We start from the raw sequence: 10991 nt of genomic DNA on the forward strand, positions 1-10991 counted from the left end.
ATACTTTGTATCCCCATGACATTGAGTGTGGACGATTTTATTCAATATATATCTCCTAATTGTCCATTTAATGTCATCTATCAATTCAATGCAGTTATTTGCCTCTTGACTATTAAATCTATTTAATTTTAAAAAATTTCTATTTAAATCTATTTATTTTAATATCTAATCTAGTCTAACTAGACTAGACTAGTTAATTTAGTTACTTCTCAGTTGTCATCTAAAAACTTAGTTGTCATCCAATAACTAGACTACTTAATCTAGTTAGTTAGTTCAATTGTCATCCAGAAACTTAGTTGTCAAATTACTTCTCAGTTCTAAGTTATTATATCTTAAAACACTATGTATATAAAACTCATACTGAAGTGGCTTGGGATAAAACCTTGGAATTAATTACAGTAAAGAAGCATATAAAAACAAGTTATCTTTAGAATGTAAATGTAGATGCTAGATGAAACCCTGGAATTCATTATAATAAAGAAGTATATAAAACCAAGTTGTCTTTGGAATGTAAATGTAGATTCTAAAATTTTGGGTCCATCTAGCATATGAATCCCATGGCCCAACATTTCAAAATGGTGTGGTTGCACATCATTAAGTTCCCTTTTTTAAAAATAAAAAAAAGTTACACTATGTTGAAAGGATAGGTTTGTAAGTGGCTCAATTCACAATACAAAAACATGCTCAAATAATTATATGACACACACGGAACACGTCAAACCATTGTTTTTTTATAACATGCTTATGAATCTCTTGTAAAATCCTTGATACATGAAAATGAAGTCCTTGGTGTCTTGTCAAAATTAATTAAATAACAAAATAGATCTTATCAAAATATTTCCAAATACCTTAATGTGGCAACATCTTGCCTCTGATACCACTTTTTGGTGCCTTCCTCTGTGGAACACAATAATACACAAAGAGAAAACATGAAACAAAGATTAATGTATTTACAACAGTAAGGCTAAGATAGCTTGGAACTTAAAACTAGAGTCATGTTTGATTTGAAAAAAAGCCTCGAGGTCACAAACAACCACCTCAAGGCATCATATGTAGCAAACAAAGAGTAGTTTATGGTGAGGGTATATGCCCATACAAAACCATGACGATAACCAAAATGCCACAATACATCAATGAGAGCTTTTTAAAATGGTGCAGTTGACTAAAACCTGAATTCTGTTAAGTTTGTAGTCATGGTTGAGGATAAATCTTTGGAAAGTCGTGGTTGTGGTGGTGTGCCAGAGGGGAATCCTTGAGTTTACCATGTTTTCTTCTTTTCTTGGTGCCTAGGTCCCAGGGCTGTTGGGACACTATTGTTTAGCCTATCTAATGAAATCAAATTGTTTGGTTCATGTCAGCAGTGAATGATGTCATGTGTTTTACTCCTATGAAGTATAAGTCTAATGACCGGGGACAGATTCTAAATCGGTTCTGACTCACTCAAAATTTGTTGGGAAGGTGCAGTGTTAGCTAGGTGTTAGCTGAACATCAGATCTATCAGCAGAAGGTGTATTGGCTTTGCTTTAGTTTGTCTAGGTTGAAGGGAGGTGATTTTGTATCAGGTATGTTAGTCTGGGAACTTCCATCAGGATCTATCATCAGCAGAAGGTGTATTGGCTTTGCTTTAGTTTGTCTAGGTTGAAGGGAGGTGATTTCGTATCAGGTATGACAGTCTGGGAACTTCCATCAGATCTATCATCAGCAGCAACAACTGAGCATCAGATCTATCAGCTGAAGGTATATTGGCTTTGCTTTAGTTTGTCTAGGTTGAAGGGAGGTGATTTTGTATCAGGTCTAATAGTATGGGGACTGTCCACAACAATCAGTAGTCATAAGAGTGAGAGATCTAGTGATATTTCTGTGGCAGCTGTGTGTCAGCTGAGTGTTTATGAGGTTGGAGTTATGATTGGTTTGAGTCTTCTCAATATCTAGAGGTGTCGACGGACATAAAGGAGAGGAAGTCTGACTCAAAGGTCAGTTTACTCTATTTCAGATAGTGGGTCTGTCTCTTAGGTAGAGCAATCATAAGGATGTTAGTTGAGGATTAACAAGGGTCAAAGAAGGTCCTTAAATTGTGGATTTGAGGTTTTTTGATAGTTAGAGGACATTTTGGAGGCGTGGAGGACATTTTTCTAGTTGGAGCCAGTGGCGGATTTCAGAGGCAGAATTAGCCAGTCCTAAGTCAGCTGGAGGGGATTTTGTTCAGCTAGATGTCAGCTAAGGTTAGGAGAGGCTAAAAGGTATATGTGCATGGTGTTGGAGGTCAGTGCTAACTGAGTAGGACAATTTTAGGAGGCATTTGGATCAGACAAGGAGGTTGGGAGGGTGTAGAGGAGTCCTCTTGAATCAGCTAGAGGGTAGAGGACATGAATTGAGCTGATTGGTGCCTTGGAGCCAGGATTTGAGAGCCCCCTAGTTCTGTTCCTCTTACATTCTCTTCTTGTGTGCGTGCTGGTGGTGTATAGAGGTCATCACCCAGCCACCACACAACATGTTTCATCAAAGCATACAATGGGTGTGCCAGATCAGCTAAATATTGAAGACATTAATTATGCCAACGGATTTGCTAGTGGAACTTGCTAAGCTACTTTGTATTTCTTGGGTTGATTTTAACGATCTAATGACCATCTTCTCTGGATCTATAGCTAAGACATCTTTGAACAAAATATAGGTGAGAAGGATGTAAGAGCACATTTTGTTAGGTTAAGACTCAACTGGGATTTTTGGCACTTCTCTAAACACAATCTGAGATGAAGGAGGTGTGATGCTGTCTTCCCAAAAACACTGAAATCATCTAAGAAGACCCTCATAAATCTTGTCAAGTATTCATAAAAAATCTCCTACACCATCCACTCGGAAAGGTTGTCGGAGCATTTTTTAAACCAAATGCCATCACATTAGAAGCAAATACTCTCTATTCTATCACAAAGGATATCTTCTCTCGATCTTCTTGAGCCATTAACACTTAGTTATATCCACTACAACTATTGAGAAAAGAGTACATCTCATGATTGGCCACCACATCTAGCAAGGAATTCGTGAATGATAGTGGAAATGGATCTGTGACTATAGCTACATCCAACTTCTTGTAATCTATACACACCCTCAATTTAACATTCTTTTTGGGGACAATCACAATTGGGGATAGCTAACAGGCTTTATCGGATAAATGAACCCAGCTTATAGCAATTTGTCAATATCCTCCTTTATTTGCTTGTCATAAATCAAGATTCGTTCAATACTATTGTTTTGGTAGATCAGGACTGCATCCTTGTTTAAAGTAATACGTGTAAATAAAAATGAGATCAATGCCTTTCATATCGCTATAGCTCTAAGCAGACACATCTACATGGGGCTTAAGCGATCCTTATAGATCGTCTTTAAGGTTATCCCCTAAGTAGGCCCTTACCCGTACCTTCCAAGGATTATCTGCATCTCTCAAGTTCATGTCTTCTAATTCGCCTTCCTTCACTTTATGGATTTTTTATATTTTTGCTTCATGCGTGGCTTTTGCAGTCATAAAATGCAGCCATAAAAGCTTTAAGAGATTTTGGATCATTTGTGGGAGAGTAGGAACCTTTGCATGTATGTTGCCATAGCTCTTTTTCTTTGTTGGCGTAGCCAAGCCATCTAATACTTTTGGTTGCATCACGAGGGAAGAGGGGCTATATGGGGCAATAATCCGGTCCATATCTAACTCAAAAGAGAAACCAAATCTGGATTTTTCTCCAAAATCTTCTCTTCTTTGTCTTCCTCAACCCCTCCTAGACAATTTAAACCTTCAGCATAGAGTGGACTTGCAGATTTAGTGACTTGCTCTGAGAGTTGGTGCGACTGTGACCTTGATGCACTTTTGTAAGGTGATATGGTTAGTGACCTAATTATGCTTGATCTTTCCTTGTCACAACCATGGGTATCTCAATAGCATAAGGTAGGCTCTAACAATTTCCTCAATCTTCATAACCACAAATACTGTAGAGTACTCACATCAAACAATTTGGATTTGCACACCACCAATTAGCCCCAAGGTCTTGACTTGCCTTTGATCTGCTATTCTTACTGAGAAAGGAACGGGTTCTAATTTTAGGATCCCCAACTCCTTCCGCATGGTCTCTGAAATTATGTTTACACTAGACCCACCATCTAGCAAAACTCTGGGAATACGTCGTACTATTACTTAAGGTACTCCCGTATCCTAATCTAGTATTGCCTTAGGTTTCACATGTACCTTATTTGTCTGCACCACTAGATCAACCAGTTTTCCCAAGATCTCTCTTCAATAATTGGTGGGTACAAGGCTCCAACAAATTGGTCCACTGTCATATTGACCTCCATGTGCTTTACATCTTCCCATAAATCATATTGTGATTATTTTTCGCCATTCGTCTCACCTTTTGGTGGTTGATTACTTTGGGTGGTAGACTTTATCTTTAATTATTTAGGGTTTAATGTTGTCTATTTTCTAGTTGCCTCTGACCCCCTAGTTGTAAGTGTTGCCTCTAGACTTTCCTTCTTTTGTAACCACCATCATTGGAGCACCTACTAGATAGAGTGGGATGAGATCCCATTCCTGGGCCTCACCAACCATTTGTGTCACCTGCTCATGTATTTGCTTTTGATCCTGCCATGTAGGTAATTTTTCTCTTGGTTAGGGGATTTCCCCAAGCTCTATCTTGTTGTTTCTCGTGGGGCCCTGTCATTGCCAAGGCCATTAGTTTACTTCCTTTTCACTAATGAAATTCAAAGTAATAAGCACCCTATTAACTATAGGCTAGGCAGTATTCTCTATTGCTAGCTATTATATTTGTGCCTTTTGTGGTGATAATGTTTTATCCATGGAGGGTACTCTGTCGTGTGGTATCTCACCCATCGTGACAATAGAAGCACTTGTTTATCCTTCCACACTAGCAGATTTCACTTGTCAAGAGATGATCGGGGGGACTGGGGCTACTATAGCCCCACTCTGCTACTACTTCCACCCTGGAGCCACAGCTACTGTATTAATATGATTGGTTGGGGCATAATAGTCTGGATTAGCTTCACATTTTGTGTTTGAGCATTCATGTAGATCCAAGGTTGCCATCCAAATCGGCTGTTGTACTAGCACTATTTAGTTAAATGGTTGGTCAAATTACAGATGGCATAGTTAACGAGTTGTCGGTGTAGTTTTCCTTCAAATGTTTGGGCTTGGAACACTTCCCACACCAAACTTTGGGCTGGGGACCCCAGATCTGGATGGGTCCCAATAGTTGATTAGTGCCTAAATGCATAGGTCCTTTACTATAAACGCCCCTAGGTATGATTTGAATGTATGAAATATGCGATGTGAGTACACTTAGTGGGGGGGTCCATGGGCTTTTGATGGCAAGGTTTGCTTTTGATTGCGAGGTTCACTAAAATTTTTATACCTTTATGTATTTTAAAGGTTTAGCCCCATTAGCTCCTCATGACTCATTTGGATGGCACGCATGGGTGTTTTTTTTGACTTTCTAATCCCAGACAATTGAAAAAACAAGAACGCTCATCTTCGAAGGTGGGCAAGTAGGGATAAGCCTTATATTTGAAGCCCATGATGGGCCACATGGTCCCTAACTTGCCAACCTATATATAAACATACCATGCTTGCCATATATACACACGTAGAAACTCCTAAAGCACTTAATTTCAGTGAACAAAGCACCAAACTTGGCGTAAATAAACAGCAGCATTTCAACCTAAAATAATGTAGACAATCTCAACACACCTGAACAAAGCTTTAAAAAAATCTTCGGATAGCTAGATTATCTCTCCTTGGAAGCCTATACTCCTTGCCTCCATCTGGCAAAAAAACATTAAAGAAAAAAACAATAGCTAGTGCAAGATAAACTTTTCGTGGAAAAAAGGAAGGAAAACAACAAAAACTTACAGAACTCATTTGGTGGATCAATATTTGAGGCAATGGGATTTGAACAGGCTTGTAGACAACAAATTGAAAAATTCTGTATTGTCCGTGCCTATGACTCGAAAATCTAACCTATCAGGCTTTTCATAGTCCACAAACATTACACGTACATGAAGTTGATCCGCGATCTTTTGTAATCTTAGACTGTAAATTCCAAGGAGACCAAAGCTCTCGTTGTCAAGGTCTTGACCATACAAATCCAACAATAATTTGGGTTCTAAAAAATAAAGATATTTCCTATTGTGCGAAAAGAATGTATCAAGCAATATAAATTTATCAAACATAAAGCGAAACCTACATAAAAAATAGGTTTCTATATATACCGTAATATATATATATATATATATATATATATATATATATATATATATATATATATATATATATATATATATATATAGTGTTTTGTGCCAAGCAAGAAAAATAAATAAAAGCAAGTCAAAAGTAAACGTTCGCTTATCCAAATGTCCAAAAATAACAAATAGGAACTAACACAACACCCGTCCGCCATCTCAACAATTAGAACCACCTCTTGAGCAATGACGGGGTACTCTCTTTTGTGGATCTACATGTGGTATCTTTAGCTAAATGCAAGTAGATTTATACACATAAATTCAATAATACCAAAGAGAGAAGCACACATTTGGATTACACATGTTACATCATTGGAAACATTCTCTTCATTGATACAGATATATCTATCAATCTAGTCTCTAGCGTTTGTAAGCTGCTATATCAATAGCTTTTTCTCTACCTTTTACGTATAGATTAAATTCACATCTTGATTTATGCTATTTGGAAAACCTCCTTGGACAACATTGGTTGTGAAGACTTCAGTTGAACCTTCTATGCTGCTTTCCTATTCCATATAATGATTTACACACACTTTCACTGTATCAGATGATCTAACACGTGACATAGCAATGTATAATTGTCCATGTGTGAATACTTGTGTGGCTAAGTAAAGTCCCAATACACTCAATGTTTGTCCTTGGGACTTATTTATTGATAAACCACAGGCTAACCTTGTAGGAAATTGTCTCCTTCTCATGTTAAAAGGCAATTGCAGCATAGTAGGTATGAATGTTATCCTGGGAATAAAGACCTTGTCTCCAATGTTTGTACCTGTAATGATTTCTGCTTCTATCACCTTTGAGTGAAATTGCTTGTATATCAATCTAGTACCATTACAAAGTCCCGTCGCTCGAGGATCCAAATTGCGGAGCAACATGATAGGAGCATTAATCTTTAGAATCAAGCGATGAGGAGGGTAACCACCACCCAAGTTCAAACTGTTCAAGTACTCAATTGGGTACAATATTGCATCATTCTCGGAAGAAGCAATTGAATCAGCACTGAGGTATTCTCTTTCAAGACCGGGCAATGTACTCAAGGCTAGTTCATTAACCTCATCAACCTCTAGATTTTGTGGTGCAAGTATAGCACGGTCTTTAAAGAAGCATCCATATTCCTCCACCCTCTGAAGATCTTTGTATACCCATTCTACTAAACTCAAAATGGAGTTCCCATGGATCAACATTCGTGGTGGTATTACCACTCTGCCTTCATTGTTTAGATGGCCTAGAGCCATCTCCAATTTGTAATGTCCATTTGACAAATTCTTGTTCTGTACAATCATAAGCACTCTATCTAACTCGCATGTTTTGGGTGAGCTTTAGAACATTCACATATCTCCAAATATGTGACTGACATAAAGTTGCATCAACAATGTCCTCACGTGATCCCTTTGGCACAACTGGTAAGATTTGCCTGAAGACACCACCAAAGAGCATAACTTTCCCACCAAACACTGTATCACTCTGCATAATGTCGTTCAATGTCCTGTCCAGTGCTTCATATGCGTCACATGTGCTAAAAGCATTGAGCATCAATGGAATTTTAAAACGTGAGTGCGATGTATGACCATTGAAAGTAACAATGCAACTATTCTAGATGATGCACATGCCAATGCAACTTGATTCTCTCCACGTAATCGTGACAGTAAGTCATTATAAAGATAGGTTTTTCTTGATCCACCTGGTCTATCAAGGAAAAAAATAGCACTCTGGTTTTCAAAGAAACAGTCTTAAGGATAGTGTCAAATGCTCTTGATTGACAACTATTTAGACTCCTTTCCATGGAAATGGACAAATCAGCTTGCTGAACAGAATCAAACATCATCTCTTCCCCATCAGCAAACCATTGTTGACATCGGCAACACTTGATCTATTGGGAACATGCAACCCTTCAAAATCATGCAACCGCTTTCCATACTATTGTAAGAGGTCTTGCATTTGCAACAGAGCTTGATTCTTTGCTATAAAAATGACAAACACCAACATCTGTACACCCTCTCATATGAAATCTTGGTGGAGAATTTATTCCAAAGGTGTCCAGGGGACATAGGCTCACAAAAAACCATTATAATGACAAACAATTGACACAGCTGGAATCCTATTTTTTGAAATACAGCTTCTTAGAGACACATATACCACTCCTCATCACTCTCTAGCGTTCCTGTGGCTCAATATGCAACCTTAAAAATGGGATACAAATGGCCATTCATCACCATTCGTAAATCCTCAAAAGATTTACAACCTTTGCACACATTAAGTAACATGCATAAGTAATATTGCTCACCTCCACTCGGAGTAACACTATACATACGTTCGATCACATTTTCCCTTTTCCTTTTAGTCCATGAGCGCAAAGCTGAATTCCACACCCACTTGCAAGGGAAATCAACATATAGTAGGATGATTGCATCCAAATACAATTGATTAGCTTTGAACTATTCAGTCAAAGATGTTCTTTGGTTTCTATCACAACTAATCACATCACACAAATCATCCTGATCATTGAATATCACATTGTCGTGCATTGGGAGATGTACATGCAACCTTTGTATATCAGGCTTTTCATCATACAAATCATATTGGTATATGCGCCAGCATGCCTCTAACGCAGACATGTAACGCACATCTAAATATTGACTAACCTTATTAATAACTCCATGTGAGTCTTGCAACTCTATAGTAGCTCTATCATGTCCTTTGTATACATACTTATACAAATACTTTACGGCAATAATAGTAGAGCATACTTCAATGTTTATATGGGCTTTGTACCTCATAGATAGAAAAGGGTTATATGGAACAACCCATTGACTATCCACCCTTTAATCCTTTACTTGTATGAAACTACCATCGTCTCTCCGCATGGAAGTTGGATATTCATTGTCATCAATGCTAGTAGTCTCAAAAAAATTCTGAGGGTACCGATGTTTGCACCTCTCATTAACCATGCAAGGAGAGCGCATATTTAGTTCCCCATATGGTCCATGGATATTACAATGACTAATTATGGTGTGCAACCCAAGAAACATCACCTTATCTCAGGAAGTTCAACACATACCAACATATCATAGTGTGCAATCCTAACCGGTTTACTTCCACTTTCTAATATCAATAATATATGTGCATGTGGCAAGCCTCTTTTTTAAAATTCAATAACGGAAAAAAATCCCAACATCTTTCCAAATATTACTTTTTTCACCAATAAGTGCATCATGTCCTTATGTTTCTCATAAAAGTCAAGTCAGGTCGATCTTGGGGAACCTAACCAGGCAGTAAGGTATTGGTTATTTCATCCCACTTAGGATTGCAAGTGACGGTAATAAATAGGTCAGGTTTACCCATCTTCCTAACAATTTTCATTAAATCTTAGTACAATTGATACATATATCTAGGCTCCCCGATATATGAAGATGGTAGAACTACCCTGCGTCCGGCAATGCCCCCAGAGACTCTATTGACCCCATCACTTGAATTAACCATATCTGCAAGTCCTTGGTATACTTTAGCACACAATGCTTTTTGATTATTGTGTATCCATACTAATCTAGATTCTTCCATGCTACTATATGCATCAATAATGTACTGTTGTGCAATAGCCGACCACCTTGCAGAAGGAAGGCATTTGTGTCTTCCCTTATTTGTAGTCTATATGCATAATATTGCCATTGAGTTACGGTCTTTGTCTCCTCATTTGAACCTTGTCTATTCCTACCATTGAGTGGAATTCCAACAAGCCAACCATCCTCGCCTTGAGGAAATAGAAGAACATATAATAGAGGCATATACGGATGGTGCAGGTTAGATATTTTTTTAATAGCACCTGTGCGCGACACTATTTGAATATCTCTATGCCCCATATGTAAATCATCCCCTTGACCCGGCATGATAGCTGCTATCTCACTTCCTGTAGTAGGAACCAAGTATTTCCTTGAAGTTGATTGTGCTTTAGTGATGACCATTCTTAGATCTGCATGTGGACTTGACTGCAACATTTCTCTTATTGTACAAAGAGCATAGGCATACGGATTATATCCATACATCATTGTTTGTAACCTCTCAAGTACATTATGATTTAAAGAAGGCATCCCATGAAGTCTATTCTCTAATTTATGCTCTGTATCATATACGTATAGTTGGGCAAATCGAGAAGCCGCATCTTGCGTTTCATTAGGTATTACAGAACCAACATGATGATAGGTAGCACCATGGATTCGAAAATTAAATACTCCTCCTCCCTAGTGAACTGATTATCCAAGTGAGCACCAAGTAAAATAAATGCCAAGGCATTATTATAAGAGCGGATATTCTTTCTGTATTCCTTACTTGTATTATCATTACCAAGCAGTAACGCAGCCAATGCAGGGGGTGGGTTTTCCAAACGTAGCAAAGAGACATTCCCACTTCCACAGTAGTGTTTGCCTACATATTATCTTAGCTTTCTTGATACCTCACATTTCCAAATTAGTGCATTACAAAAATGGCACTTATAATTAAGTAAGGGCTCCTAATAAGTGAAGAATGCAATCTCCGTATTGAATTTGAGAAAATGGAAAATTCATACGTATAGACAAAAGAGAGAGCCAAATCTACAAGTTGCAATACAATTTGTGCCTTGAGTTAAAACATCATTACTCTCACGAAAACCCTAGGTAACTACCCGGGCTTCTAACATACGACTCATCTTTTTCACATAA

This window comes from Cibotium barometz, chromosome 35 (assembly GCF_041138505.1).
Source record: "Cibotium barometz isolate CiBa-2024 chromosome 35, ASM4113850v1, whole genome shotgun sequence".
Classification (NCBI taxonomy): domain Eukaryota; kingdom Viridiplantae; phylum Streptophyta; class Polypodiopsida; order Cyatheales; family Cibotiaceae; genus Cibotium; species Cibotium barometz.